Source organism: Taudactylus pleione, unplaced genomic scaffold (assembly GCF_031769625.1).
Source record: "Taudactylus pleione unplaced genomic scaffold, aTauple2 ptg000551l, whole genome shotgun sequence".
NCBI classification, from domain to species: Eukaryota; Metazoa; Chordata; class Amphibia; order Anura; family Myobatrachidae; genus Taudactylus; species Taudactylus pleione.
This window is the reverse complement of record NW_028284953.1, coordinates 3,292,856-3,320,157: the sequence shown is the minus strand read 5'-3', so window position 1 is coordinate 3,320,157 and position 27,302 is coordinate 3,292,856. Positions and strand designations below refer to the sequence as shown.

The window sequence follows — 27,302 nt, the reverse complement described above, 5'->3', positions numbered from 1 at the left end:
CTCCAAATCATTATTATCTGCAGATTTTAATCTTTTAAAAAAAAATTAAAACAGTTTAGTAGAGATGTGCGTAGACCACGTGTTTTGGTTTTGGCAAAACCACTTTCAAGCGTTTTACTTCGGATTCGGTTTTGGTTCCATTTTGAATACCTTAAAAATGTATGAAAATCAATTAAAAATCGATAAAAAATGATAAAACATCGATAAAACAGCTATTTTGGACCTGTTTACATACAATCTAAAGCCCAAGTTCACTTTTAAAATCCGAGTTCCGAACTGACTGCAGAACCGAACCGGGACTTGGTTCGACTCAGAACCCCAAAGTGATTCTGAACTAATACTTGATTGGACTTGGAACCCCTAACTTTGGGTGTGTTTGTATTTGAAGAAAACTGAATCACACATCTCTAGTTTAAAGTCTGCTGGTGTCAGTTTCCATCCCTGAATTTCACTGAGGAATTCTGTAACTATAAAAAATCACAAGACCATCTATCTGATGATCATGGTCAATATCTGATAATATCGGGGATATATGACCGCACCCCGATAGTGTTAGCCTCAGTATACGCCCCCGCCATACAGCAGGGTACTTTGTTCACCACCTTTTTTAATCAAGTCTCTCAACTTCCACGATCTGCTATTTAACATGGTTCATCCTGGTAAGATTTCACCCTGCTCCTTAGCTGTTAATTATACTCCAAGTAGCGGAAAAGCTGATTTCGTATCAGCATGGGCATAACTGCACATGATATTGCGTTAGTAGAAACCTGTAACTATCCTTTGTAAATTGGTGTGTAGCATCCATTGTATAAGGATAGGTGACAAAACTCTGTGTTGGTATAAACATGTAACGTTCTCTTGTAAATTGGTGTGTAGCATCCTTTGTATGTGGATAGGTAACAAAACTCCTCTGGACTGATTCCCTTTTGAAGATGAGCAAGAGAGATTATAGGAAGTTCTGTCTTCCTGCATCAGCCATAAATATGTCCAATTGTATATGGCATATAAGAAAAATGTCCATGGAAATTACAGGACATCTGGCCAGGCCCTTGATAAACCATCATTAAGGGCCCTGTGTTCTGTGTAGGGTCAGAGATAAAAGAATGTTTTTTTATACCGAGAGACATTCATTCTACAGATGTGTGTATTCCCTCACCTAATCAGTGGGCACGTTTATTGTCCTACTCCCAGGTTCCAAACTTCACAGGGAGCTGAAGGTATAATAAAAGAACCCCTGCTCAAGTGGCTGGGAGACCCCGAGGCTTCAGCCAGCTGGACAATCCACTCTGTGCTGACAAGGGTTAAATTCAACCCAGATGGGGGGGTGGGGGTGCCTGGTAGCAGGCATAAGTAGGAGATTCAGCCCTAGTTTGTTTTTCATTCTGCGTGAGGCTATCGACAGATACAGATGTTCCAGAATTCTCCATTGGGACGGCCTCATCCCAAAACCAATCAATCCAAGTGATTGGTTTGTTTATCCAATGTATTACTTTATTTTAGTTTAGTAATTGTAAGTAAACTGTGTGATTCCTTTTAACATTATTATATTCTTTGTAACTTTTTGTAAATACGCTTTGAAGATATTCTTGAATTAAACATTAATTCTAGTTCTGGATCTGTGTTTTTATGATCCAAGGCCTCATATGGCTCATGTTACCTGTTTTTCTAAGAGTTGACAATTGCATATGCAGGTAAGAGCAGAAGCCCACCTTATGCTTTAGCATTACAGTTTTCTTCTGCTGGTGGCAGTTACCAGTTTATTTAACCACATGTGCTGAGGTAACCTGTAAAAGTCACGGGCGGCGATTTTCAGATTGGCGTATCTGGAGGGTCGGAACGCAGGACCGTGACACTCCATACCTGCAAACCTGGAAAATTATATTCAAGTTTACAAAGATTTCAATACGTGCATACCTGGTTAGGAATTTCAAGTGTTTTTCAACTACTGTGTGTTTTTATCACTAATTATCTGTTACCCAGCTATACCCAAGTGTATTCTCTGTACTGCTCCTGCGAGTTCTTGAATAAACCTTTAAAGTTTCTGTAAAGTTGTGTTTCTGGGGTTCATTCATAATAACAAATTCACAAGCAGTCATTTGATATAAATACTCTCCAAGTATATGGATACGATTTACTTGATATCCATATATCTTTCACTATATAATTCCATCTTTATCAACTTCACTTTTATATTTTTCTTTCTAGCTCTGTCTGTGAGAAGACTGGGCTAGTGAAAGTGACGGCAACTCATCAAAACTGGACTTGTGATATTCCTTACACTGTTCCAAAAAGTTATGCTTCGGACACGAAGCAGTTTACTTTCATACCAGATAGAGATCTAGAGAGTCAAATTAATATTTCTACTAAAGGTAAGTGTAAAAGATAGATTCTGTGTTTAGCAGTTATGGGTCACAAAGCAAAATGTGCCTTAGAACCCATTGCCATAATCCACCTTCCCAAAAATATACTCAGATTGATGTTATCTGTAGGAATCACTTTTCTGACTAGCAGCAGGATGTACTAAGGGTAGAAATGCGGTAAAACTCCCGAAAATGCATTTTTACCGCAATTCTCATATGTACTTCATCCCAGAGGGTAACGCCATCTCTAGATGGTGTTACCAAATAGAAGCCTATGGGCTTCTTTTCAGGACACCCCCTGATAGGGATCCAATCGGATCCCTCCCAGCTCCGACCGCAGCTCGCACATCCTTCTGCGCATGCCGGGAGAGCTGTCCTTTGTGATTTTCTAGGTACATACCGGTGATATAATCGCCAGTATGTACCCAATAATGGGCAGTATGTACAGCATTGCAGATGCAATGCTTAGTCCATCCTGCCCTAGACCTTTACCCACCTAAAGAATAGCAGAACTTGTATCTGTGAAACTTGGTTTGAGTGAAGCTAATATGCTGGACTTTATTTTGTTTACATTTAAGTTTGCACCTTTTACCAATTTTAAGTAAATTCAGAGGCCTTGGGAACAAAGCTAGGCTTTCTTTCACTCTGGGCAAAGACTAACTTCAGCGCCCCACATACACACTTACCACAACATGTTTGTTCTTAACGGGTATAAGAAAGGGTAAACATCCTCACCTGCCCATTACATGCCCCACAGACACACAAATGCAATCAGACTGCTCCACATATCAATTTGTTCACAAAAAATAATCAGCACATAGTGTCCAAATAGTCTTCAATAATCTCTACATGTTTGTGTCATATTCTGATGTTACTTTCCGTATAGCAATGAATCAAGTATGCTGTTTATGTAGTTTATTTATTATAAGTAATACTTGCATTATTACAGGTATATAAAGTCATCACCTCCTCATTGCTGTTCTTCTTCTCGTTCCTTTCCCCTATCTCCTCTTTCTGATCACATGTCCTTCTATGCTGCAGGATTCCTAAAGATACACTACCTCATCTTAATATTACTTGACAATGCACATAAACTATATATATATATATATATATATATATATATATATATATATATATTATATATATATATATGACAAGATACTACAGTTTGTTCACCCTGCTGGGGGGGGGGATGTTGAAAATGACTATCATGCCTCTCAAACTACCCCACATGCCCCTTTCATAGCCCTCATATCTATCCACATGCCCATTAGACCCCTTTACATACCTAGACATCTCCACATGCCCTTAGATGTCTTCAGATCCAACCATGCCACAATCTGCCCTCCATGTGCCACAGTCTCCCCACCATGTTCCATCAGATCAGCTTCAAGTGCCACAAGACCCCCTTTACATGTAATCAGATTCCCTCCAGATGCCACCTGACCTTCCCCACTTGCCACCAGACCTCTTCTGTATGTCATCAGACTCCACAAACCTGCAATTTTACCCCTCCACAACACATGCTATTAGGCCCCCTACACATGTCACCAGACCCCCCCACCATGTGACACCAGATGCCTTTCATTTGCCACCAGACTCCGTTCACATACCATTAAACTTCCTCCTCATGCCTCCAGACCTTCTCCATGTGCCACCAGACCACCTTCATGCGCCACCAGAACCCCCACAAGTGCCAATAGACTTCCCCTATATGCCACTAGACCCCCTACACATGGGTGGCATCTCATTTTTGTGAGTGCAGGACCAGTGAGTTATGGTTAGGGGCCCTACATGACCTTTTCCTACAAAACAGTGATCCTGGAGATATAGAGTAGCTTCTACCTTTTGGGGGATGTAGTTTTTGTTTCCCTAATTAATATAGCTACCAAAATGGGTAGGAACTGCAACTAAAGTTTTCACTGCTAAGAGTTTCTGCAATGGGTGTGGTATGTTAGGTCACCAGTTCTCATGTTGACACGCAAACGAATGTCAACATGGTCAAAATGATGACATGCAGCTTGTCGACATGCTTAGATACATCGCCGCAGGTGCAAGTGGAACTGTGTCTTTCGATGCAGTCCCTGACACCGACATATCCCCGACACACCTGCCACCAATAGCCCCCCTCTTTACCGCACAGAAATGCCCATCAGAATTGCATGGATCTCCATGCAATTTCAATCTGCCTCCCCAGGCATTAACCATCGCACTGCATGCACAGTGCGTCTCCGATGTATGCGCAGAATTAAAACATTTGGCAGAATTAAAACTTATTTAGAAATGTACAGATGCTGTTCTTGACTAAGGAGCCACACCCTGAAAATTAGTGCTTAGAACCTCACCATAAAGGATTCAATTACTCCTAAAGTAGATGTTACCATTTACCTTGTGATCATTTCTCTGCAGATATTTTTTCTTCTCCCTGTCTACAATTTCTAGGAGATGAAGCCAAACCACAAAACCTTCGCTATAAAGTTGCTCATGGTCAGATAACATGTTCCTGGGAGGTGAGGCTGGAGGTAGCTGACTCTGTTGATTTCAGTCTGCACTACAAGAATGAGTTTGGAATGTAAGTGTAAAAAAGCAGGAGTAATGGAAATGTGATCTAACTGCTGTGAACTAACTGCTGATAATTTAGCTGCCTTTCCTATGGTCAGCGATTGCATTTGATCTCAGCGACTAACGACAACACTAATCAATAATTGGCAAATATGTTTTCAGATGCTTGAAAAATAATATGTCGGTCTCTAGTCTGTCTATGGAGCCGTAGTAGCAGAGCGTGCGTATGTCTCAATGGAATTCCACAGTTGGAATAATCTTTACTTTGCTTCACGGCAATGTCCACTCAGTGGCATCCCTCCCAGCTTGGACATCCGGTGCGGGGAGAGTTGTAGTGTGCACGGCATAGCCAGGAAAAGGGTGTGTGGCCTTGATGACAGGGGGAGTGGCCTCACGGGTAGGGGTGTGGTTTCACCGGCCAAACCCCCGTTTTAGTCACTGAGAGGGTCCCGTAGGTGCGGACCACACTGTTTGCAGTGCTGGCTCCCTCACTGTGCCAGGAGCCGAGTGCTGCATCTAATGCTATAGTACAGCACCCGAGCCTGTCACTGAGGAGGAGTCAGCACTTTGGTGTCACCACTTAGCTGGTGACACACGGGTGCGGCCCAAAACCCCCTGCACACCCTTTGTGATGCCAGTGCGTCCTCTAATACCAATGTTAATTATTGGATTAGGTTATGTAATCAGTAAATAGATATAAGAATTTTTTTAAAAATGAAGCAACTGTAAGACATGTAATAAAATAGGGGCAAATGAAAAGGTGGCATTCTACACTGAAGTGTGATTTCATTGTAAGCTAGAAAATCTTGTCTATCATCGCATTTATCTGGCTGAATGTATGCCGAGACTTAGACAAGACTGAGGAGTGTGCCTATGAGAGATTCCATATTATGTTACAAACTGCTCTGTTAAACTACCTCACATATCAGGCCGATATTCTGCTGTAGCTTAGATGGGCTGACATAATATTATTACAAACAGCGGCTGAGGTTAAACAGCATAGACGGTGAAAGCATTTCTATGAATAAAATATATGCTGATTTAATCTCCTTTTCTCCTTTGCTTGTATTTACTAGCTCTATTTATCTACTGCACAATAATACCCCTTTTCCACCAAAATTCCGGGTCTGACCCGGAGTTGGAACTGGGTTCCTATCCGGATCAGACCCGGAATTTAGCCAGCGCTGACTCGGGATATTCCCGAGTCGGCGCCGCTCACACCGCAGTCGGGTCTGCATAGACCTGGCTTTTTCGGCGTGAAAGTGGACGCTTGGAGATGACCAATCGGCCGGCTTGTGGCGCACTGCAGGTCCTAAAGACCCGGAGTGCGCCGTACACAAAGGCAGGGTTTCACGGGTTACTCCCGTGTTAAACCCTGCTATTTACCTGGGTTGGATTGCCGGGTCACTCGACCCGGCGATCTAACCCTCACCCCTTTACCACCAAGGAGCTGCCCGGGCTAACCCTGCTATAACCCGGGTTTTAGCTCTGGTGTAATAGGGGTATTAGGCTGAAAGCATGCTGCACACTTAGGCTGAATGCATGCTGTACCAATTAGTAATAGCAATTGCTGGTTAATAATCCATCGGAATAATGTGTCTGTGAAAGTGCTGATAAATGCATTTGTGCCATCTGGTATTATTATTCATCAGTTCTATCAATTACAACATATATCAGTTTGAGCATACACTGAAGCATAGACGGGCTGGTGCAGTGTCATTCCAAGCAGCAGTTGTTGTCAAACAGCGCAGACGGTGAAAGCAATTCCATGAATAAAATATATGCTGATTCGATATCTGTGACCCATATATATCAGCGCTATTTGTCTAATGCATAATTAGGCTGAACACATGCTGCAGCAAACATAAATTAGGATTTATGCGGAGTTATCCAGTCACAATGGAATGACCGGTGGTACTATAAATAATTATCAATGCAAATGCATGATCATTATCCAGGATTATTCTGAGGACTTGTAAAGTACAATATACAAATTGAATCCTAACATATCCACAGAGAAAATAAATTCATTTGTGCCCATACAAATCTCCTGATGGGAGATACTAACAGTTTTCAATGTGACAAATCAGTGGTTAACATTAAACATTACACTGTTAATAAATAAACACATAAATAATTGTAACCACATACATTTTTTCATTGACTATTAGTCATATTTGCAATAGATTCTCCGCTAGTGAGCAACTGAATCATTCCATGAGTGAGAAATTGAATCAAAAATACAATCTACTTTAGTGATAAGAGATCACATTTGTATCCGGAAGTAAGATAATAGACACAGATAATGTATATGATACACAATATACATTTTATTCCACGGTATAGGAAATAAAGTGCACGTTAGTCAACCAGTTCAATACAGAGATTTATCATATTAATATTTTATGTAATTAACTAATTACACACTGTAACCAGATACTAAATAAAGTAAGGATGGCTTCAGCCACAGAAAATATCTGTGAGTATCTGCGCACAGTAGATAGTAATGTTATGATACATGAAATTACTGCAACATATCATTTTCAATCTCTGGGGTATTGCATACACAACCTCATTACAGGTCTTTTATATATAAGATTTAAAACAGCAATAAAAATAATTCACCACATTTTTTGGAATAAGTTTTTATTTAAGAATTAATAAAAGGTATATTTTATGAGTTCATATAAATGTGATTGGTGCTCCATACAACTATCTCTTTTTTTTAATATCAGAAACTAGAAAATTAGCGAGAATCTGATTGGTCGCTTTTGTTTTTGTGGCCACACTTTTCATAAATGTTCTCCAGTATCTTCTATTGCTCTGTTTGTGTTATGAATTCCGATGCCTACTCCATGTGAGACCACAAGAACCCATCTAGCGAGATCTTCCACCAATAACAACTGCCCATTGTTCCCTTAGAACTAGGATACATTCACTGGTACTTAGACGGCCGCCTGGACTTATGCTCGAGGTAGTAGTGGCTCACATGGAGATACAAGGGATTTCAATAGGTAAAAAATGTACAGTTAGGACTGACACAGTTGATGGTGATAAGGATATCGATGGTGCGGCTATAGTGCCGATGGTGCAGCAATAGCCGTTAGAGTACTGTTTAGATTTACGATGGCTTGGGAGCCGATGGTGTGGCAAGAAAGCCGATGGTGCATCAATTGTGCTGATGGTGCGGCAATGGTGCCGATGGTGCGGCTCTAGCCATGAGAGTACAGTTTGTTTTTTTGATAATGGATTGGGAGCCGATGGAGCGGCAGTTGTGCTGATGGTGCAGCAGTGGTGCCGATGGTGCAGCAATGATGCCGATGGTGCGGCAATAGCCGTTGGTGCAGCTATAGTCATGAGAGTACAGTTTGGTTTTTAGGACAATGGCTTGGGAGCCGATGGTGCTGCAAGAAAGCAGATGGTGCGGCAATGGTGCAGATCGTGCGGCAATAGCCATTGGTGTGGCTATGGCCGTGAGTAGTTTGTTTTTTTGGTCAATGGCTTGGGAGCCGATGGTGCGGCAGTTGTGCCGATGGTGTGGCAATGTTGCCGATGGTGTGGCAATAGCCGTTGGTGCGGCTATAGCCGTGAGAGTGCAGTTTGTTTTTTTGACAATGGCTTGGGAGCCGATGGTGCGGCGATGGTGCAGCAATGGTGCCGATGGTGTGGCAACAACCGTTGGTGCGGCTGAAGCCGTGAGAGTACAGTTTGTTTTTTTTGACAATGGCTTGGGAGCCATATGGAGATAGCTGAGCAGATGGCAGCACAGTAGCTGCTTGATGCAGCTAGGAAGTCGAATAGGTGTTCATATCAACAGGAGAACAGGAACAACCTGACTATGCAGCCAGGCCGAGGGACCTCACAGACACTCTATAGTCGGCACAACTGCAATAGTCCAGTGAGTATAAATAGGCTGAAGTCCCAATCAGGTTTGCAGTTGTGGAATACACATCACTTCCTGAGGCGTGCCGATTGCCTAGCAACAGGAAGAACTGGAGTAACCCCATCCTGTCTGGGCATACTGTCAGAAAGTGTCAAGTCGTGATCGCAACTTGCAACAGTTTGTTTATATTTTTATTATTAACTTGTAGAAACCAGTCGAAATCGATGGTTAGTTTTGTTAAAAAAGAATAAACTCGTATCAAGCAACTAATATAAACTTTATTTGATTGACAAAAAATGTTACAAATTAATCTAAAGACTTCAGTAAAGACAATAATTTGAGTCCATCAATTTGTGGCAGGTAATCCAGGTGCAGGCAAAAACTATTATTATACAAAAATAAGGAGTGCAAAAAATATGTCAAGATATCAAAAAAGATATTTAATAAGCAAAACATATATCTATAAACAAATTAATAAAATAAAAATGTGCACAATAAATATTAGTATACATTAAAAGACAATAGTTATATCCTCAGAAGTAGTTAATAAAATGTGCTGAGAAATTTATGAACTCCGTCTAATAAAAGCTCAATTTTGGGAGCAGTCAACTAATGTGCTTTTTAGACAAAATGATGTTCAGTTGCCTTTATATGGATAGTCTTATCCTTCTCTCCAGAGAAAATAATTTCACCAGCAGTGTTAAATCTCCACTCTCTTTATATTTAGTGTCCATAAATTAATCCATATTAGCAGCCCATAAATGACAAAAGATTTTAAAGTCAATCTTACCACTGCCACTGTTGGAAGCAGTGAGGGTTCTGCTTAATCAATCTCCACTGTTCTATAGAGTATAAACTGCTGCTCGTGAAGGCAGTAAAGCTCTGCTTAATCTGCTGCCGCTGTTCCAGAGTGCAGGCTGACAGTGGAGAGGAATTGCACACTTCACAGGAGGGAGTAGAATGAAAAAGTACACTTCGCCAGCTTCTGGTCAAGAGGCCTGGTATTCCGGCAATAAATCGTCTTATGCGGCTGCTCTAAGATGGAGTGTCCCTGTATCTTAACGCGTTTCTCCACTGTTTAGGGTAGCAGTTTCCTCAGAAGGCAAGAAAATAGGTGATGCCTTGAGGGCTGGAACTCTTGGCAAGTTGCGGCCGTTAAAGCTTTGAGGGCTGGTGAGGAGTGACGACGGGTGGCCTTTGGGCCATGAAGCAGGATGAGGCATTTGGGCCATGTAGCAGCCTTGTGGGCTGAGAACCCTTGGCTGAATGTCACTATTGGGTGATTTGTGCCACCGGGTTGACACAACAAGCAGCAGTTGGTTCAGAATTTTCTTTAAAAAAAAATGAAAGGGGCATGCAGGAGATGCTGTCTGTGGCCATTACAATTTCTGGGCATTCATAAACCATAACACTAAAAATTTCAGGCAGCAATGCCCCAAATAGCACATAATAGAAAGGAAAAAAGGTGCAAGATGGAATTGTCCTTAGGCTCTCCCACCCACCCTTATGTTGTATATATGAAACAGGACATTCACAGTTTAACAAACCAATCACTTCAACGACAGGGACTGCCACTTGTGGCTGAAATGATTGGTTTGTTTGGAACCCCCACAAAACAAGCTGCCAATGCGCAGTGGACACTGTTGGCAATGATCCCATACACAAACTGGCTTTACAACATAGGTAAGATCAGATGTCATCATCGTCATCCCCATCAGTGTGTACATTCTCTTCTTTACACAATATTAAATTGTCCCCACTGGAATCCACTATTACAGACGCTTCTGTAGTTTTTTTACTTAATTGCTGGTAAAGGTCTTCCTTGTGGAATTTGTAATTCATTTTGATGAACATCATCTTTTCCACATTTTGGGGAAGTAATCTCCTACACTGATCACTGGCAAGGTTCCCAGCTGTGCTGAAAACTCTTTCAAAGTACACACTGGAGGGTGGGTAACTTGAGTACAGCAAAGCCAGTTTGTGTAAGGGACTCCAAATTGCCACTTTTTCCTGCCAGTAGTGAAACTGACTGTCTGACATGCCTATTTGGATGCTATCACTAAAATAGTCATCCACCATTCTCTGAATGGTGACCGCATCAGTGTTAGGGTTCAGCCTAGGTTCGGCCATCTCTTACCTCCGCACCGGTTTCCCCTGACTTCTCGTGCGGTCAGACGTCTGGTGTGGTGGCGGGTGATGCGCTGAGAATTCTGCCTTAGGCGCTTGCGGACTTCAATGGTCGGCCTTGTGTCTTGGGGATCGGGGTTCCCATCATGGGCGCCACTATGACAGTCCTTCTCATGGGACAGTATCTCCAACCAATGGTAGCATGGTCTCGGTCAGCTGATGCTGTGCTCCTATCACCTGCTAACCAGCTCCAGTACTCCAGGAAGTTTCCTGTACAACGTTAAGCGCAACAGTGCGTCTTACCACCTCAGCCTGTGTACTACTTAGCGTCTTCTTCCGGAGTAACAGTGCGCATTACCACCTCAGCCTGTGTACTACTTAGCTTCTCCTTCCAGAGCTACAATGCATCTTACCATCTCTGTCTGTGTTCTCTACGAAGGAGTCCTCCTTCAGTGCAATTGTGCATCTACACAACTCTACCTGTGGGTACCTCAGGTACCATTTCCTTGTGCAACTGTGCCTTCTGGAAGGCATATTCCTCGGGCCACCAGCTGTGTGACTCTCTTGCAAAACACTCTTTTCTAACTTTGGGGGAGATGTATTATAGCGGCACTTAACGTGTCGCTATAACGCTTCCTGCTTCGCCTCTTTACCGAGGCAAAGCAGGAAGCACTAATGATGGCATGTATGAACATCTCATCGGCCGGAACATGGGAGTGATAACTCCCCCCTCCGGTGATCCCTGCTAGAGACCACAGTGCATCAGCCTAGTGCTGAAGCGCTGTGTCTTAGTACTGGCCGGCTCCACTGAGCATGTGCGGGATCTCGCTAGTATCACGAGATCCCGCGTGCAGCGCTGTCCCTGCTGTGGGGATAGGGCATCACCGGGCTATTGATAGCGACAGCTACAGTGGGCAGAACGGTCAGGCGAACTGACCAGTCATACATAGCCCAGGCTATCGGGTGCTACTATCTTGTAGATAGCTTCGATAATGATAAGGGCGCATAGCCCAGCCCCCCAATCATACATGGGGGGAAGCAGTATCAGCGCACATAACGTGTGCTGATGCCACTTCGGCGGTTAATACATCTCCCCCTTTGTGTCTTTAAAGGTATTATGCCCTATAAAGGCCATTAAGACGATTCCCACATCATCACCATATACAACAGCAATGAAGAGTTTCTTCTGTATATATTTATAGTCAAGACTATAGCATGTTTTTGAATGGTTAAAACCTATTTCTTGTAGTACAGGGTCTACTTTTATGTACAGTCCCAACATCGGCCACTCTGCCACAAGTGTGTTTGGCGGTCATATCTGCCAGGGGGGAGACCTCTCTGCCAGGCAGCATAAAGGTGCATATGCACTAGCAGATAGTGGAACAACAGTATGATTACAACATTGTAATCGTACCGTCGTTCCTCTTCCCCTGCAGTGCCTACACTGAAAGATATGTCATTCAGTGTAGGCACATTCCCTCATCCCTGAACATGGTCAATCTGTCGTATCGGCAGATTGACCAGCATATTCAGGCGATGATCGATGTCAGAAATGACCAGCGGGAGAGTGCATCGCTGGTTGTTTCCAACATTTTCCTGCCCGATTTGTGCCCGATTAACGAGCGATTGAACGATATCGTTATTGTGCAATCGCTCTGTTAAATTGGCTAGTGGATACCCGCCTTAAGACATCAGCACTTCCTGTGCACGCTGCTGCTGGGGATGAGTCATGTGTGCAGCTGCTGCAGTGTCTGGTCACATGACCACTCTGCTGAATGCCAGTGACTGCCCCTTGAAAGGGAGATATGCTCCGGGATATGGCATGTGGTGATCCATCCCTGACCCCAAGCCCCTGTACTGGCACCCCCTCAGCACTGTCACCCAAAATATATACTGCTATTGCACACAAATATCAGAAGGGGGAATGTTGAGATTTTATTGCTGAGTGAAAAAAAAGGAGTATATCTCTTATAAGAGCTAAAATTACTTATTCCAAAATGGATTAATCTCCAATTGATGCTTTTAGAAACTAATCTATCTATGAGTTTTAGACTTGAATCTTATTATATACAATGGTAGAAGTGGGGATTTTGAAGTGGGGGTATGGAGATCCAGTGTGTGCGTGCTGAAGGCACCTGCAAAAAGGTGGGCATAGCCACACGGCATAAGGGGCGTGGCTTCGTGTCATTAGGGGTGTGGCCACTCAAGACGGGGACATCTATGCATCATGCATCCATCTCTCATTCTTTCCTGTCATCTCTCAAGCTTTGCACCTCTCACTCCCTCCTTCCATCTCTATGCTAATAGGCACCCAATGGATCAATTCAAATGCTTCTCCTTCGGGCATGCATTGCTGCGGGTGACACATTGCTTCTCGTAGCCTCCTCCAAAGTCCTTGGTTTGGATGCCAAAACGGCAGTTTGGCTGCTGATACCATGAGTTTAGACATGATTAACCGCTATGCGCAGCTAAACCAAGTGCTTCTGGTTGCTTCAAAAATAATGGACGGCCGAAAAAATAGAATTGATCTGTTGAGCCCCCATTACTTTAAACATCACCCAGAGGAATTGAATTTCCCCCATAGGTTATGCAAGAAGAAAAAAAATAACAACACATAAGCTTTGTATGAAAAAATAAACGCACACATTGGAGGCAATTCAATTAAACATGATGTGGAGTTCCCGGAGCTATTCAATTGTTTCCCCTGCGTCTGGCAATTATGGCATCATTTATCATATGATAACTGGTGCTCCAGCCAATAGGCTCCTAACTGTAATTTTTCAAACAGATGATAGATGGGAGCTAATTGGCTGTTGCATCATTATCATACGCAATGAGTTTTATCACCCGTGAATGATAAAACTCATTGATAAATGAGGCCGTAGTTGGAAGATGCCGGTTAGCGCACCTTAAGTCAAGTGTTTAGGCGCGCTAACCGGTACTTTCCAAATTAAATTCCAGTTGTGATACTGTCAGTACCGTGCTAAACTGAACTTTGCATAGAAAAAAAACACATTGGCACTGATAGAAAAATGTTGTGGGGTACACGCAGGTGTTGAGGTGCACAGGGGTAATGAGGTGCACAAGGGTGATGATGTGCACAGGTGTAATAAGGCACATAGAGAAGGTGGGGTAGACAAGGGGTGAAGGGGTACATACTGAAAGCTGGTATCGCAGTCGAAACATGCTCAAGGGCTCCCTCAGCCAGATGCACAGTCACCCTCACTGCAGAGGCCAGTATGAGGGGCTGTCTGGCTGTGACTCCTGTCACTGAATCCGGCAGGGGATGGGTAGACACTGGCTGACGGGCAGCAGCTAATGCACAATGCCAGAGTCTGCAGCGTGTAATGGATGCTGCAGAGACCTTCTAGCAGGGGACAGGCACCCGACACATGCAGGAGGCGGATGGGCACACTGCACAAGCGGACGGGGTTTCTGAGGCACAATGCTGAACTCTGAAGCTTTGATGCTGCAGAGACCTTCCCGCAGGCGATGGCTCCCTGCACACGTGTGGGATTGGGTGGGCAGCGGCACATGGCCAGACAGTCCAGCCTATTCACTGAGCCAGCCTCATAAACACACACTGCGGCTGGCTTTAAGGGTTGTCATCCAGTGACTGACAGCCTGCATACCAGCACACTTTGAGCACTGTGTGTGTGTGTGTGTGTGTGTGTGTGTGTGTGTGTGTGTGTGTGTATGTATATATATATATATATATATATATATACACACACACACACACACAAGTATAGACCCAGACAATGCCTAGCACCACTTCTAAACTTCTGCAGTGGCGTATCTACGGGGTTTGGCACCCAGGAAAAGGGAATAAGTGGCACCCCCCTTCCCTCCCTATCAGTGCCACAGATCTAATTACCCCGCGAGCCTAGTGCCCGACAACCTGCTGTCTAGGGAGGAATTAATGGTAGCCTACCTGTCCATCCGCCCATTCTGGCCAGCGGCATTGACACCTGAGCTCTTCTGTCTTGAGTCAGGTGTCTTCTGGCCTCTTCCAGGGCCACCGGAGCTCTTACCGTGACGTCCGCATTCTCCACCAGCCGCCGCTGAACTGAGTACTCTGCCCAGTGGCGTCTGACGTCACACTGCCGGTGGCATCCCCTCTGCAGGGCCTGTCAGATGGCGCCCAGGGCAAAGTGCCTCACATGCACCCCCCCTGGTTATGCCACTGATATGCTGTATGTATATAAGTTGATACTAATTAAGTGTATGTGAAACGTTTGTATTAAAGGTTTTTGTGTGCTCTCCTTTTTCTTGATTGGTTATATAGATTTAGGGAATTACTATTTCATTTTGTATCGCAACAGGCAACATTATTAATATTCACAAATGACAAATTGTTGCTTTATATAGCTGTTATATTTGTTGCCCAATTCTTCTTTTAAAGGGGTAATAATTTCCTCCGATATTCTTATTACTGTTAGTTGTTATTCTATTAGTTGTTACATATATTCTACACAAACAATAATTCAGTTTCACAATCTTCATTCTTTTTTCATTCAGAGACGCGGAATATATGCCTGACTGCCAGCAGGAGATTCCTTTGTACCTTACCTGTCACAGCAACATAACGATGGGAAATAATACAAACCCTAATATCTTACATGACATCAGAGTTAGACCACATCGCTCCTCTATACATTTTACAAGTTGTCTAAATGGTGAGTTCTTATCGCAGGATGTTGTGTTCCTGTCTTCTATCCAACGCATAAACATTAATAACTGTAGTGAAAAACGCTTGTCAACAACAATTTTGTCCCCAAGGGTTTTTTTGATAGGTTTCCTAAGTCAACTTTTTATGTTGAATCCAATTAAGCAATTAGATTTTTCCAAGGACCTCATTATTCCATTAGAGCTAAGAGGATAGTGTCCTGAATTGAATTACATTTTGACCCACTGATTGATGACTCTTTGTCAGTCGTAAGATGTCAGCTGGGGCTGAAGAAGATCTACCCGGCTCATTGAATATTTTGCGGAAAGTGGATAAGGATCCTTGGATGTCTGACAAGATGGGGTCAGACCTCTCCCACAGTGGCAAAGCCCATGGCAATGCTTTCCCGGTCAAGCAAGATATGATATAGGCAGTCTTAGTTCTTTCAGTCGGGAAGTTTGCAGCTTGTAATTCAAAATGGATACTGCATTGGTTAAGAAACCCCCAAACATTTTGTGGGGTTACCATTATTTTTGTCTGGAGTGGGTAAACAAAGTCTAGAATGCAGAGAAGAAGTAACAGTCCTAACTGTCATTTTTGAAACAGCCTGTGACGTGGTAGTTAGGAGCTTATTGGTTGGTACCTTACCTCCATTCACTTTAATTACTAAGCTTTGTTAGGAGATAGACACCCTAGAATTTTCAGCTGAGGAGATCTGAAATCTTTTCATATTGGCGGATAACTCCCGTGGATACTGTATGATTTGCTGTTGGACCATCTCATGTCTGTCACACGTTCAGTCAAATCCGATATCGGGTTATATTTATTAAAGTGGGAGTTTTTAAAAATGGTGATGTTGCTTATAACAACCAATAAGATTCTACTTTATATTTAACTAGCACCTTCTAGAAGATAATAGCTAAAACCTGAATGGTTGCTATGGGCAACATCTCCACTTCTAAAAACTCTCTCTTTAGTAAATATACCCCATGGCGTCTGCCCTTAAGGTATGTTCCCCTGCCAGATCTATAGGCTTTGAACAAACTGTCACAGTTTTAGTATTCTGTAGATCTGGCCTAGGACCCTTGGGTAGGACTGAAGTGCACAGGAAACGTGGAGGCTTGATGATACTCTGACTCATGAGTCTACACAGGAGAATAGGCACATTAATGCCCACGTAGGAACCACGGGCTGGTGATATGCATAAACAAAGAACTGGAACCAGAGTGAACAGTCCTGCTTTGAGCGGCCCCTAGTCTAGTGACCTGCGAAGGCCGGCAAGACCATGGACACACTCCAGGGACAAGGGATATTACGCAGAGAGGAACTCAGAACTCAGGGCGGGAATCGGGGTCTTATGTAATCAGGGTAGAGCTTGAGGAAGCTAAAACCCGGATGCAAGACCTTGAACTAGAACCCAGTGAGAGTTAGGATAGGTAATACAGCTTACTGGACAATTCAGTGTACAGACTGTATACTGCACTCTGAACCCTAGCCCCGGAACTTGCACCCTACTCAGAGCCAGCCAAAGACAATAGCACACAGCACAGGGGAACCAGTACAAGGTCAGCACAAGCCATTTAACCTGAAGTGAACCACAGAGCACAGAGTTCTCAGAATACAGGTAACTAGCATGCACTAGTTAGCAGCAGCCAGCAGCACCGACGTAGAACAGGTTCCACATAGATGATACAAGCGGTGATACACAGCAGCAGATGGTATGAGCCGCAGATGCACACGCTGGCTCTGTATCAGAGCAGCAGGAGGGCAAGTCTGTATGCAGTGTGGAAACTGCAGCACTGACAGATGATAGTGATTTACAGCAGCAGATGGAATTCAGGTAATGGCTCACAGAGAGCGGACCTGGATACCTGAGAATGGTAATCAGCGTATAGCCCACGATTTAATAGCCAGGGAAGCAGGGTATAGCCATTGGATTCAGCCCCGGCCTGGGATACTCTGGAGAGGGGGAACCCCTTTATTGGTGGGGTCCTCACCATCCCCGGGATCCCCAGCCTGGGCTGACTAGTTGGGGGTGATGAATGCTTCAGTTGTAGGCTGCAGTGAAGCGTCCCCCCCCCCAGCCAGGCCCGCTAAGAGCTGTGGCGGGCCTAGCTAATAGGGGGCATGGCCTAATCGCGGGGGAGGCGTGGCCATGCCCCTTTCCCGAGAAAAAAAAAGATTTGCAGCGCCTCTGCCCGGCGCAAAGCCAGGGGGGGGGGCACGATCAGTGTGATCGCTCCCCTGCACAGGCATAGGAGACTGCTGCGGCTGCTGCTCAGCAGCCACGAGCAGTCTCCAACTGCGGCTCAGCACACGCTGTGTGCTGGGCTGCTGTGAGGGGGGGGAGTGGCGCCGGACCCGGGCCCCCACCAGGCCCCTCAGGAAGCCCGGGTAATCTGTACCCGCTCCCCCCCCTCTCGGCACCCCTGCCCCCAGCTATGGCATTAAGAGCCCAGAGCTTGTTGAAGGAAATACACATACACACACATTTTTCCCCATAGTTCCTCACCCAGGACTGGTTTAGGAGTCCGGTGCTGGTTCATTGACATACGGGGCCCCCAATGCCATTTTCCCTCCTGTATTTCCTGAACCAAGACCAGCTCAAAAAGCCCGGTCCTGGTTATGCTTGGGAGGGGAGACCCATTTTTTTTTTCTGTTTTTTGCACTGAAATTTTTAGCAATATACACTAATACTAGCCTGCACGTATCACACTGATCTGTGCTGGCTGCATGTTCGGTGTGTTTGGCTGCAGTCAGACACAGGGAACACAGGCTGAAAACTCATACACCATCAATAAAACATGATTCAGCAAACAAGATTCTTGGTAATGTGAGTGTTTGAGCTGACAAACCTCTCCCGTGTCCCTGCGGTACTGAGCATGCTGAAAGTTAGGCAAATTTGGGTAAGAATAGATTCTTAGTAAGTCTAGCCCTAAGAATCAGTCATTTTCATCCATGGGACACAATGTTTTTTCTTGTTCCCCACTGAGTGGGAATTTGGTACTTGTTTAATGTGTGTATGCCACAGACATGGTCTCTGCCCAGCTGTGCTTCAAGTAAGAAAAAAGTGAGTGAGGATGTTATGCTGCTGGCTGGTACCCCCTGCTTGCCTATCACACGCCGGATCCCAGGGCCCCATTACCGGGTCTGTTAGTGTCTATTGCTGACCCGTCTCTCAAATTCTCAGCTATCAACACCTTTGCAGCTATATGTTGCTTTTGCCATCTCCAGGCAACCCGTGATATCCTTGCTACTGATATGGGACTGCATGAAGGGTAGTATTATTCAACCATCCAGCTACACCAATGTCTTAGTCGTCCCAGATAGCCCAAGCGGTCCTGATCAAAACCCCAATCCTCCTAGTGCTATGATACTGCCTGCCTACTGTTTAGGAACATTGTTAATTTAGGGCCTGATTCAGCATGGATCGCTATTTTGCTAATGCGCACGCAACACAATTGCTAATACCAGCGGTGATATGCAAACAATTACATTCACATTGCCATCGCAGCCTAACATAAGGACGCCCACTTTCCAATCGAGTACCATCAGACCCGTACGCACACTTGCACAAGCCCTGACCTAATGGTCACGCACACTATGAGACCTCACACTGCATATGGCTATGCAGTGGAGAATTTGTGAACACCTATGCAACAGCTATAGCTGTGGGTGGTAACCCACAGCTATGCGAGCGTCCATGAGGATGCTCCAAAAAAGGTAGGAGGGCCCTGATTCAGAGCGAGCGCTCTGGTCACAGCGTTCAGCTCTGAATCAGGCCCTCAGACCCGTTCGCTAGATGCAATCGCTCGCTCTCAGCATATGGAAATTCGGCTAAGTGACGTCAAGGCAGCCGCTCGCAGGGCAAGTCATAAGCCCTCCTAATATGTTTTGGCGAGTGATCACTCTTTGCTTGTAGACGCCCACCAGCCAGTCTTAAGACACCCACTTGCGTACATCATCTCCAGGAAGTGCATGAAACCATTGGTACATTGAGCACCATCGGAAGTGATCGCAGCTCTTGAGGTTGACTATACCCAGCCGCAAGCACTGCGAGCACTTCAGTGTATATTTCTAGCAGGTGACGTGTACTATGATGCTGGCTGTTAATTATGCACGCCTCTGAAACGGTGTTAAAATTCTCAGGCACGCCTGCGTTCGCACCTCCACTCCCCCCGTTTTCCAGTGGCCTGCCCCTGTTACCACCCACAAAGGACTTGACCTATCACTCATTCAGCTGGGCTGTCTATGCTTGGCGAGCAAGAGTTTCCCCATCGCTCATTCTAGTTCATGCATGCGCAATACGAAACGTACGCATGCGCACATTGAAAGAGTTTGCTTACTCCGAGCGATCGCTTGCTAGCGAATGGGTCTGAATTAGGGGTGAGCGGGTTCGGATTTCTGAAATCCGAACCCCCCTGAGCCCCCCCGATCTGAGGCCGATTCGAGTCAGGCTCGACTTTTCCCACCTGACTCGGATCTGAAATCGAGGTTAAACGTCATCATCCCGCCTTCCGGGTCTCGCGGGTTTGGGATTCTATATAAGGTACCCACGTCAGCGCCATTTTCTCAATCGGCTGTGGACAATGAAGAGCGAGGGTGGGAGTTAGGGCTGGCTGGGCTGTGTAGTGTAGTGCAGTGTAGTGTTGTGCTGTGCTGCGCTGTGCTGCGCTGTGCTGCTGTTGTCCATAGGGGCTGTGTCCACTCCTCCAAAGTCCATAGGGGCTGGCTGTGTTGTGCTGTGCTGCTGTTGTCCATAGGGGCTGTGTCCGCTCCTCCAAAGTCCATAGGGGCTGGCTGGACTGTGTTGTGCAGTCAGTTGTCCATAGGGGCTGTGTCCACTCCAAAGTCCTGTGCAGTGTCCCAGTCCTAAAGGGGTGCTGTAGTGTTGTCCAGGGGGTGCTCTGTCCATCAGGGGTGCTCCCCCTAGTGCAAAAAAATGAAAAAATTCTGTGTTTGTGAATTGTGTGCGCAGTAGCCGCACGTGCATCAACAAAGTAGCGCCAAGCGTGCGCCTGTGTCATAAGTAAAGGGTAAGCTGGCTTGACCGTTAAAGGGTGCTGTAACACCCAAAGTGCACTCCAAACAAAATAAAAAATTATTTTCTTTGTTTGTGAATTGTGTGCATTGTGGCTGCATGTGCATCAAAGGAGCAGCGCCAAGCATGCGCCTCTGTCCCATAAGTAAAGGGCCGGCTGGCTTGTCCGTTAAAGGGTGCTGTAACCCCCAAAGTGCACTCCAAAAAAAATAAAAAAATATATTTTTTTGTGTTTGTGAAGTGTGTGCGCAGTAGCCGCACGTGCATCAACAAAGTAGCGCCAAGCGTGCGCCTGTGTCATAAGTAAATGGCCGGCTGGCTTGACCGTTAAAGGGTGCTGTAACCCCCAAAGTGCACTCCAAACCAAATAAAAAATTATTTTCTGTGTTTGTTAATTGTGTGCACTGTGGGCCTGATTCAGAGCCAGATGCTCTGACCAGAGCGCTCACTCTGAATCAGGGCCCTCCTGTCCGCTCGTATAGCTGTGGGTGACCACCCACAGCATATGCGAGCGGCCAAAAATATGGTCGCGATGGTCTTGACCATCGCGACCATCGGACTTGCGACGGAGACCCTGCGGTAGGGTCTCCCTGCCACAAGCCCTGGAGTGATTTTGGCTCTATCAGAATTGTGTACACTGTGGCCACACGGTTATCAACAAAGTAGCGACAAGCGTGCGTCTGTCTGTTAAAAGGTGGTGTAACCCCCATAGTGCACTTCAACAAAAATAAAAAATTTTCTTCTGTGTTTGTGAATTGTCTGCATTGTACGTGCATCCTCAAAGCAGCAGAGCCAAGCATGCGTCTGTCTGTTAAAGGGTGGTGTAACCCTCAAAGTGCGCTCCACAAAAAGTAAAAAATTCTTTTTTTTTTTCTGTCTTTGTGAATTGTGTGCACTGTAGCTGCACTTGCATCAACAAAGGAGCAGCGCCAAGCGTGCACCTGTGTCCCATAAGTAAAGAGCCGGCTGGCTCATTTCTTAAAGGGTGGTGTAACCCACAAAGTGCACTAGTCTCCAACAATAATAAAAAATTATTTTCTGTGTTTGTGTGCGCCTTAGCCGCACGTATATTTCAATATAACATAAATTGAGGACCAAACTTTCTCCGATAAAAATAAAATAGGGAAAGATCAAGAACTACTTCCTCCTAGTGCTGAAGCTGCTGCCACTAGTTATGACATAGACGATAACATGCCATCAACGTCGTCTGCCAAGGCCAATGCCCAATGTCATAGTAGAGGGCATATACAATCCTAAATGACAAAGTTCAGGAAAATGACCTTAAAAAAACATTTAAATCATCTGAGGAGAAACGTAAACTTGCCAATATGCCATTAACGACATGGAGTGGCAAGGAACGGCTAAGGTCTATCCCTATGTTCATGACTAGTGGTTCAGCTTCACATGACGTTCGAAGCCCTCATCCCGCTAAAAAAATCAAACGAGTTAAGCTGGCAAAAGCACAGCGAAGAACTGTGCGTTCTGAGAAGATGTCACAAATCCCCATGGAGAGTCCGATGCCTGTCCTTCCCAGCACTGGATGGGAAGAGGTGGCTCTTTCCACCATTTGCACGCCCTCTGCAAGTGCTGAAAGGAGCACCCACAGTCCACTTGCTGATATGCAAATTCAAGATGTCACTGTTGAAGTACAACAGGATGAGGTTACTGGTGTAGCTGGCGCTGAGGAGGAAGTTGGCGAGGATGATTCTGATGGTGATGTGGTTTGTTTAAATCAGGCTCCGGGGGAGACAGTTGTTGTCCGTGGGATGAAAAAGCCCATCACGGTCATGCCTGGGCAGAAGACCAAACATTCCATCTCTTTGGTCTGGCAATATTTCTATCCAAATCCGGACAACAACTGTCTTGCCATATGTACCATATGTAAAGGTGAAATAAGTAGGGGTAGGGATGTTAACCACCTAGGAACATCCTCCCTTATATGTCACCTGCAGTGCGTTCATAAAAAGTTACTGTCAAGTTCAGAAACTTTGGCTAAGACCGTAAGCAGTCCAGAGACACCTAAATCCCTTTGTCCTGTTGTATCCAAGCGCCTGCAAACCACACCGTCAACTCCGTCCTCGTCAATTTCCTCCATATTCAGGATCGGAAGTAGTCCTGCAGGCCATGTCACTGGCATGACTGACTCTCCTATCCGGGATTCCTCCGGAGGATCCTGCATTGCTACGTCTACTGCTGCCGCTGCTGCTGTTGCTGCTGGGATTCGTTCATCATCCCAGAGAGGAAGTAGGAACACCACTACTTTTACAAAACAATTGACCCTCCAACAGTCCTTAGCGAGGAGGATGAAGTATGACAGCAGTCATCCTGAAGCAAAACGTATAACTGAGGCCTTGACTGCTATGTTGGTGTTAGACGTGCGTCCGGTATCCGCCATTAGTGCAGTGGGATTTAGACAATTGATGGAGGTAGTGTGTCCCCGGTTCCAAATCCCATCTAGATTCCACTTCACTAGGCAGGCGATACTGAGACTGTACAGAAACGTCAGAAAAAGTGTCCTCAGTGTCCTGAAAAATGCGGTTGTACCCACTGTCCACTTAACCACGGACAAGTGGACAAGTGGAACAGGGCAGACTAAGGACTATATGATTTTGACAGCCCACTGGGTAGATGTATCACCTTACGCAGCAACAACAGCAGCGTCACCAGTAGCAATATCTCAGAAACGCCAGCTCGTTTCAAGGCAGGCTACGCTGTGTATCACTGGTTTCAGTAAGAGGCACACCGCTGACAACCTCTTAGAGAAACTGAGGGAAATCATCGCCCAGTGGCTTACCCCACTTAGACTCTCCTGGGGATTTGTGATATCTGACAATGCCACAAATATTGTGCGGGCATTACATCTGGGCAAATTCCAGCATGTCCCATGTTTTGCTCACACAATAAACTTGGTGGTGCAGAATTTTCTGAAAAGTGACAGGGGCGTGCAGGAGACACTTTGGGTAGCCCAAAAAATTTCTGGCCACTTTCGCCATTCACTGTCTGCGTGCCGAAGACTGGAGCGTCAGCAAACACTCTTGAACCTGCCCCACCTTCACCTGAAGCAAGAGGTTGTGACGCGGTGGAACTCAACCCTCTATATGCTTCAGAGGATGGAGGAGCAGCAAAAGGCCATTCAAGCCTATACATCCACCTAAGACATAGGCAAAGGAGGGGGTATGCACCTGACTCAAGCGCAGTGGAGAATGATTTCCGTGTTGTGCAAGGTTCTCCAGCCCTTCGAACTTGCCAAACGTGAAGTCAGTTCAGACACTGCCAGCTTGAGTCAGGTCATTCCCCTCATCAGGCTTTTGCAGAAGCAGCTGGAGAAAGTGAAGGAGGAGCTAAGACGGAGCGATTCCGCTTGGCTTGTGGGACTTGTGGATGAAGCCCTTCATTCACTTTGCCAGGATTCCAGGGTGGTCAATCTGTTGAAATCAGACCACTACATTTTGGCCACCGTGCTCGATCCTAGGTTTAAAGCCTATGTGGTGTCTCTCTTTCCGGCTGACAAAAGCCTGCAGAGGTGCAAAGACCTGCTGGTGAAAACACTGTCAGCTGAAGCGGAACATGACACGTCAACAGCTCCTTCTTCATTTTCTCCCGCAACTGGGGCTGCCAGGAAAAAACTTAGGTATCCTAAGCAACCCGCTGGTGGTGATGCAGGGCAGGCAGGACCAAGTTTGGACATCTGGTCCGGACTGAAGTACCTGGCAACAATTTCTGACATGTCTACTGTCACTGCATATGATACTGTCACCATTGACAGAATGGTGGAGGATTACATCAGTGACAGCATCCAAGTAGGCATGTCAGACAGTCCGTACCTGTACTGGCAGGAAAAAGAAGCAATTTGGAGGCCCCTGTACAAATTGGCTCTATTTTACCTGAGTTGCCCCCCCTCCAGTGTGTACTCCGAAAGAGTGTTTAGTGCAGCCGGGAACCTTGTCAGCGAAAGGTGTAGGAGGTTGCTTCCATAAAATGTGGAGAAGATGATGTTCATAAAAATGAATTATCAACTCTTCCAGGGAGACCAGCCTCCAGAACGTACAGAGGGACCTGTGGTGGTGGATTCCAGCGGGGACAAATTAATACTCTTTGAGGATGAGGATGTACACAACACTAAAGAGGATGAGGAATCGGTGGATGAGGAGGATGAAGACGACATCTTGCCTCCCTAGAGCCAGTTTGTGCAGGGACCGATTAATTGCCAGCTTGTTTTGTGGGGGCCCAAACGAACCAATCATTTCAGCCACAGTCGTGTGGCAGACCCTTGCGCTGAAATGATTGCTTTGTTAAAGTGTGCATGTCCTGTTTATACAACATAAGGGTGGGTGGGAGGGCCCAAGGACAATTCCATCTTGCACCTCTTTTTTTTCTTTGCATTATGTACAGTTTGGGGCCTAGTTTTTCAAACTGCCATCCTGTCTGCCACTGCAGTGCCACTCCTAGATGGGCCACGTGTTTGTGCCGCCCACTCGTGTCGCTTAGCATAGTCATCCAGCTACCTCGGTGCAACCTTTTGGACATAAAAACACTAGTGTGAGGTGTTCAGAATAGACTGGAAATGAGTGGAAATTAAGGTTATTGAGGTTAATAATAGTATAGGAGCAGAAAAACCCACAAATTCTGTGATTTTAGCTGTTTTTATGCTTTTTTAAAAAAAAAATACAGATCCAAAACACAAAACCCTGAACCCAAAACACGGAAGGGTGGTTTTGGCAAAACCAATCCAGATCCAAAACACGAAGAAAGATCCAGATCCAAAACCAAAACACGAAAAGTGGCCGGTGCACACCCCTAGTCTGAATTTCACACAGATATTTTGTTTGTTTTGTTTTTCTCTTTTCTATCAGTTTCTATTTAGAGGGGGAAATAAACAAGATGTTCTCCAGGTGACACATCTCCTGTCAAGCAAGGATAACCTAGTTTAAAAGACAATCAATAGCTGAAGTCCAGTGGTTCTCAAACTTCGGCCCTGATTCAGCATGCATGCGATCGCAGCTCCGTAATCGCATGCACGGAGGTCTACTAATATGCTAAAGAGTTCAATCGCATAGACGTCTCACACCAGCACAGAGATGCCCACTACCACTATCTCACATCCGTATACCTTGCAGTCCTGCGTATACATCGGTAACACTGAGTAACATCGGCCCCTCATGGTGAGTTACAGCAGGTCTGACGTGCCGCAGAAACTGCAAGTCTTCTTTAACGCAGTGAGCACTCAAGCTGCGTATGACGTCACAGTGGCTAATTTATGCATGCCCAGGAAACCGCGTTCAAACGGACAGGCACGCCTGCGTTTCTTCGACCACTCCCCCAAACCCTCACAGCCTGTCACTCTCTGTATTGGCTTTCATTCTGCTTGAGTGATTGCAAAGCGATCGCTATGCTAACTCACGCATGCACATGTACGCACCATCGACTGATCTGCATACGCTGTTGCAGTTGCTATCTGTGCTGAATCAGGCCACCGGCCCTCAGGACCCCACACAGGTCTCGTTTTCCAGGTCACTTTGCAGGTGCACAGGTGTAGTCATTACTCATGGACACATTTTAAAAGATGCGCAGGTGGAGCTAATTATTTCACTTGTGATTCTGGGAGAAAACCTGGAAAACGTGAACTGTTTGGGGTCCTGAGAACTTGTGCTGAAGTGTATATTCCACCATTTTACTGTGGTTTATAACTTGATATAAATGTCCTTTTTCCCTCAGTTAAACTTCTTCCCCGAATCCTAAATATAAATGAAACAAAGGAAGGAGATTTTATCCCCACCTGGAGGTCAGATCAAAACGAATCAGAAAAATATGTATATTACTATCAACTTTGCTATTGGAGAGACAACGACCTGAAGTCAAATGAGGTCAGTTCTATGGAAATGCATTTATGGTACTGACTAAATGGATTCTGACGTGCCAGTGCGGTTGGACGCCGATACAGCGGCGTGCATAAATTTGCCATTGCGATGCCATACTCAGCTTGGGCTTTCACTGTTTGCGATGAGATTAGCAATTCCTGAGTAAGGTCAGACCTTGTGCAAGTGTGCGTGAGGCTGTGACTGTCGTATGTTACCAATGGTTTTGCAGACTTGTGTGTAAGGTAAAGTGGGCGTCCTTATGTTTGGCTGTGACGGCACTGAGAATGGAATCATTAGCATATTTTTGCAGTGAGACTGGTTGCGTAATCGCAGTTGAATTCACAGTAGCGATCTGTAGTGCATCAGGCCCCTTGATTCTAACCAAAGTTGCTGCCTGTATGGACTGTATGTTTTCTGGGTTTCATCAGGATGTTCTAGTTTCCTCCTCTGGTCCAAAAACATACTGATAATAATAATAATAATAATAATAATAATAATAATAATAATAATTATTGAACTATTGAATTTTAATGAACAAATAAGTAATTGGAGTGATGTACCTGGTGGCGGTGTGTTTGTTTTAGCAGCCAGAGTCAGACGCAGTGGCGTCACTTACCTTACTTGCACCAGGTGCGGTGGTTGGTCCAGGATCCACGTTCTTGCACCGCACATGGGGGAAGGGGGCATGGCTTCATCATGTGAAGCCACGCCCGCTCATGTTTGACACTCTTGGGGACGTGACCACACCCCCCTTGTGATGCCAGTGGTTATACAGATTCTTTTTGGTTGCTGCACCGAG

General features: G+C 45.3%; 1 pseudogene across 1 annotated transcript in view; it reads left to right on the top strand.

Moving 5' to 3' along the window:
• LOC148483108 (cytokine receptor common subunit beta-like) overlaps positions 1–27,302 on the top strand; it is a 181,939-nt pseudogene that overhangs the window by 77,188 nt on the left and 77,449 nt on the right. The window contains exons 4-7 of the transcript XR_015871788.1: positions 2,206–2,369; positions 4,806–4,935; positions 15,457–15,614; positions 26,361–26,509. The product of XR_015871788.1 is annotated as a cytokine receptor common subunit beta-like (transcript). The remainder of the gene's footprint in view (positions 1–2,205; positions 2,370–4,805; positions 4,936–15,456; positions 15,615–26,360; positions 26,510–27,302) is intronic.